Below are 5,644 nucleotides of genomic sequence, written 5' to 3' on the forward strand. Positions count from 1 at the left end.
GATTTAATCATTGTCTCCTCAATTCCACTCAGTACCTTGTTTCAAGTTCTGGCTCATAACATCTCCTTGTAAGATCAAATCAATTGTCTCTATTCATTCCAGTGACTTAGCACCTTGTAAAAATCCTAACATCTCCACCTTTTTTTTGATTTAGAATATAGGGTGGTCATGCTCTCTCTGACTTCTCAAGGAGATGAGAACCCCCAAAAAGAAGGTGATCACTCCTTTCCTGACTGTTCAAAAAAGAAGTGAAAACATCATAAAAAGGAGGTGGTCACACCCTCCCTGACTTCTTAGGGAGATGAAAACATCAAAGGAAATGGGAAATCAAATCAGATTAGTGGGTTTCTAAAGGGGCTCACTTGAAACAGGAATATATAAAGCCATCAATATGGGAGGTATTACACATAATTACACAAATTACTTAAATACACAGTAACATAACACATGCTAGAAGTGATGTAACAAATAACATGAATCAACATAAGGAATTTATACATGTCCATAAGTCCTAGAAATAGTCCAAAAGGAATCCATTGTCCATTACTTTTTGTTCCAGGAATCCAATAATTCCTGCAAGTTTTGAAGCCCTGCAATAATCTCATCAACAATTTTTCATCTCAAAGAATCCAATGATCCCTGCTGGTTTTCAAGTCCTTTTACAGTCTTATCTTGTGTTAGGGAATCCAATGATTCCTGAAGATTTTGTTCTTAGGTCTTCTTCTTTGCTTCCAGATTTTTCTTTTTTCTGTCTCTCTCCAGGTACTTGTTGCCACCCATCTGTTTCTTTCTCTATCTGTTTCCTTCTCTGTCTTGTAAAAATACAAGCAAACCTATTTAATTTCCTTCTATTTACCACTTTCTAAATCTCTTCCCATCATCTGGTAATTACATTGGAGCTGTTTGCACTGAACACTGCCCTGTTGCTTTAAAAGGCCTGTATTCTCCCCAAGTGTAATCCGTTTCTGCTTTCTGATTACTTTTTGGCTGACTTATCAGGTAATCCCTTTCTGCCATGTGATTGCTTTTCTGCTGGCTGATCAAATCAGAGTCCTGACCTTCCAAAGGTTCCCTGGGTGTAACCTCAGCTGCCATCATGCCCCACCTATCTTTTGATTGAGTTCTGCCTCTCATTTTCCTTGGTCAATCTGCATTCTGAGGCCTAGTGGAAGCCCTTGTGACATTTTGGACATGGAGTTTTAGGTCTTCTCTCACCTGTCTTCTCACTCTATCTCCATATCTACACTGAGCTCTTAGATGCTCAACTTTTCCACATTGAAAACATCAATGAGTTTCTCTAGAAATCCTTTGCCAGGAGGGACTTTGTCTTTCCATGTTCATCATACTCTGAGTATAATAAGCATTGGTGTCCACTGTAGCACAGTGTCTTTTGATCTCCTATAAAGAAACATCTTTGTGTAGTCCCCATATAATTCTTTTGCAAGCCTCATTGGCATTCTTCATAGCCAGATGTCTGGTCATTATTTCTGTAGCTGCATTTTCTCCAATAGTTCTGCAGCAGTTTGCAGATGTCCCACAAAATCTGCAAAAGATTCACTGGGACCTTGTTCTATTTTTTGTGAAAACCTCCTCTTGATCCTTCTGTCTGGGGAGGAAACCCCAAGCTTTTATTGCAGCCTTAGAAATTTGCTCATACACTGTTATGGGATAATAAATCTGTTCTGAATTCTCTCCATACTGACCTTCACCTGCTAATTGGTCAAAAGTGAATTGTGTGTTAACTCCTGTTTCCCTATTGCATCTGACTTGAATCCTACATAATTCATGATATAAGATCTCTCAGGGAACCAAGGAGAGAGGAAGGGCTCCAGAAAACTAGCCAAATCCCAAGTGAAGGAGATAAGATCATGAGACAGTAAAGGACTTTAACTCCTGGCTGGATTTGGGATTATTGAACTGAGCTGAAACTAAGGCTTCCTCCAGAAGCTCCCCAAGAAATCTGCCCTCAAGAGAACGATTTACAATTTAGAGATGCAGAATATCACATTTTGGTGCCTGAACATGGGGCAGACACAATCATGATTCCAGTGGAAAAGCCTCTGATCCAGATCTCAGTGGAAAAGCCTCTGATCCTGATCCAGTGGAAAATTCTCTTTGACCCAGAAATTAGGGTTAGTACCAAGGAAACTTTGTTAAAGAGCTAAAGTAGACTTTCAGCGAAATGGGGCAAAATTTTAGAAAACAGCCTTCTTTTTCTGTTCAAGGAAAATGTTTAAAGAACATTGTCAAGGTTATGAAAAGCCAAGGATTGATTATAATTTTGGAGGAGATCACTGAACTTTTAAAAACAGTGCAGTTCATATGTCTTTGTTTGTCTACGGAAAAATAATTGGATCTAGGTGACTGGGAATTAGTAGGAGAGCAACTAGGTGAATACTACAATTCCAATCCAAACTCAATTTCCAAAGATACACTTCATACATACAATTTAATCCAAGTGGCTTTAAAAAGTGTTAGACTTAAGAAAACGAAGAAACAACAGGAGGGGAAGGAGTCAACTAAATTAGGTGAAAAGGAGGAAGAAAATGGACCATGAAAATAGATGGGTACCTTTTCTCCTCTTATTCGAGTTGCCTAAATTACTGAGAAGTTAAGTGACATCCCCAGTGTCTCTTGGAGGTGGGATTTGAATATTGATCTTCTTGACAAGGAGGTGAGCTCTCTAACCATTACTTCAATGTAATGGTAAAAAATGGTAAAAAATGGTTAAAAAAAAAAAAAAAAAAAAGATTCAGGGAAGATTCTAGATGCTACATGCTTCAGATGGCTTCTGAGGAAGAACCTGTCATAGATGGTGTAGATCAATGAGAAGAAAATTGGACTTGTGATCAGATTCCCCAGTCTAAATCCTGGCTCTGACATTTTGATGTGTGAGTTTAGCTAAATCACTTACTTTCTCTAGACGTCCATACCCATCTCTATAAAATGAAGGTGATGAATTAACTTATCATTAAATTCTCTTCAATTTTCAAATCAGTAAGTTCATTCCTCAAGCATTATTTGTATGTGTAATAAGATTTCAAATTTCCTTTATATTCTGAAAAAAGATAAACTATAAAGTACTTTGTAAACTTTTTACCTGCATTATATAAATACCATTTCATTTTTATTTTTTTTTTTATTTTCAGTTTAACTGAATGCTTTCTTCCTTTGCAGTCATCTGGATGATGAATTTTTCATAAGGCAAGAAAGTCAGCCTACCATAGAAGAAAGAGCATTCGACCAGGAATGAAGAGATATGAGTTATAGTTCTTCAGTTTGCCGTCAAAGAATCTGACCAGTGAGCTATCTTTTGACTAGAGTTTAATAAGTCCCAGCCTCAAACAAAAGAACTTACATATTAATGATACATCCAACCTAGCAATCTGTCTCTTTCAAAAGTAATTTCAGCCTTGGGTATTATTGTGTTATCTTTCCCTTTATCTCTCTCATTAATCTCCTGAGTTAAAAGTTTTAACTTTCTTTCTATCCTCAGGCTTTATCACAGTGTCTGACATAGAGTAGAACCTTAAAAAATGCTTATTACCTTTCTGACTGATTGAACCAAATTTTTGTGTCAGGCAAATTTATGGAAAGACATGAACAGGATGTTTGCAAGGGCAGGCAGGCTTGAAGTTTTCATTGGTAGAAAGTCTAATATCAATGAAATCACAAATAGATTTGACTATTAGTGTCTGAATTGAGCTTTACAAGGCTTATTGCTCAATTTCTTTTTCTTTTTTCATCACTAACGCCAACATTTCTAGTACAATGTTGAATAATAGTGGTAATAACTTGCATTCTTATTCTATTTCTAATCTTATTGGGAATTCATCCAGCTTCTCTTCATTACAAATAATGTTTGTTGTTGGTTTTAGATAGATATTGCTTATTGTTTTAATGAAAGTTCCCTTTATCCTTACGCTCTCTCGGGTTTTTATAAAAATGAGTGCTATAGATATATTTTTTTTTCAAAAGTTTTTCTTCATCTACTGAGATTATCACATGATTTCAGTTGGTTTTGTTATTGATATGGTTGAGTATGCTAATAGTTTTCCTGATATTGAACTAGCATTCCTGGTATAAATCCTTCTTGGATTACAGTATTATCTTGGTGATAAGTTGCTGTAATATTTTTGATAATATTTTATTTAAAATTTTTGCATCAATATTCATTAGATGGTCTGTAATTTTCTTTCTCTGCTTTGACTCTTCCTGTTTTAGTTATCAGTGCCATATTTGTGTCATAAAATGAATTTGTAGTACTCCTTCTTGACCTATTTTTTGCAAATAGTTAACATAGAATTAAAATTAATTGTTCTTTAAATATAAGGTAGAATTCACTTGTGAATCCATCTGGCCCTGAATATTTTTTCTTAGGGAGTTCATTAATGTTGAATTCTTTTTTAAAGTTCTTTTTCGGCCGATGACGAGGAACATTCACCATCTTTCGTTCGAGTCTCACGACCATGAGACCAAACCATGCACCGCTCTGAGGCCTAGCCCAACCCCCACTCCCCCAGCCCCCAGCCGCACTCCGGCGCTGACCCGAGCCCCTTGTCCCCGCAGGCCGCAAGGTGGTGGTGGTTCGCTGCGAAGGCATCAACATCTCTGGGAACTTCTACCGGAACAAGCTGAAGTACCTGGCCTTCCTCCGCAAGCGCATGAACACAAACCCCTCCCGAGGACGCTACCACTTCCGAGCCCCCAGCCGGATCTTCTGGCGGACCGTGCGGGGCATGCTTCCCCACAAGACCAAGCGAGGCCAGGCTGCCTTGGAGCGCCTCAAGGTGTTTGACGGCATCCCCCCACCCTACGACAAGCGGAAGCGCATGGTGGTCCCAGCTGCTCTCAAAGTGGTCAGACTGAAGCCAACCAGAAAGTTCGCATACCTGGGGCGCCTGGCCCATGAGGTTGGCTGGAAATATCAGGCTGTGACTGCTACATTGGAAGAGAAGAGGAAAGAGAAAGCCAAGATTCATTACAGAAAGAAAAAGAAGCTTACGAAACTACGCAAACAGGCAGAGAAGAACGTGGAAGGCAAGATCCACAAATACACAAAGGTGCTGAAGAAGCACGGGCTGCTGGTGTGAGTCCAATAAAGTCTATCATCTAAGGCAACTGGACTCCTGGCTCCTTCTGTCCCTTTGTGCCAGTGCCTCCCATCAGGGGAGGGAGCGCTTTGGGGGCCCCCACACACAGCAAGCAGGGCTTGAAAGGACATTCAGTGCCATAGATTTGTCCTTAACTGAGGAAGGAAGGATTCCTAAAGTGGGATGCCTGCCTCTGAGGAGTGGTTTGTTTTCCCTCCGGGATTAAAGTGATGTGGCCTGGGAATAGAGAGAAGGGTCAGACTACATCTGCAAACTCCGTATAATCTTGCGGTGAGGGCCCTGGAAGGGATGGGGGTGGAGAGAGGTCCTGTGGGAGTCTCTCCAAAGACAGAGCTTGGTCTCTGTACTGCTTTGTACCCACAGTTTGGGTGCTTAATAAATAAAATGTTGAATTAAAAAAAAAAAAATTTAAAAAAAAGCTCTTTTTCTTTCTTTTTTTTTTTTGAAAGTTCTTTTTCTAAAATGGGACTACTTAATTGTTTATTTCTTCTTTGTTAACTTGGGAAATTTATATTTTTGTAAATATTCTT

The 5,644-nt window shown here is 39.0% G+C and overlaps 1 non-coding gene and 1 pseudogene across 1 annotated transcript; both read left to right on the plus strand.

Annotated features, from left to right (window-relative positions):
- Positions 1-4,419: 4,419 nt before the first annotated feature.
- Positions 4,420-4,502, plus strand: LOC141559238 (small nucleolar RNA Z195/SNORD33/SNORD32 family). The gene has a single exon (XR_012487303.1). It is a non-coding gene; the product is annotated as a small nucleolar RNA Z195/SNORD33/SNORD32 family (small nucleolar RNA).
- Positions 4,503-4,570: 68 nt separating this feature from the next.
- LOC141557031 (large ribosomal subunit protein uL13 pseudogene) lies at positions 4,571-5,126 on the plus strand (annotated as a pseudogene).
- The last annotated feature ends 518 nt before the right edge of the window (positions 5,127-5,644 follow it).

Source organism: Sminthopsis crassicaudata, chromosome 2 (genome assembly GCF_048593235.1).
Source record: "Sminthopsis crassicaudata isolate SCR6 chromosome 2, ASM4859323v1, whole genome shotgun sequence".
NCBI lineage: Eukaryota > Metazoa > Chordata > Mammalia > Dasyuromorphia > Dasyuridae > Sminthopsis > Sminthopsis crassicaudata.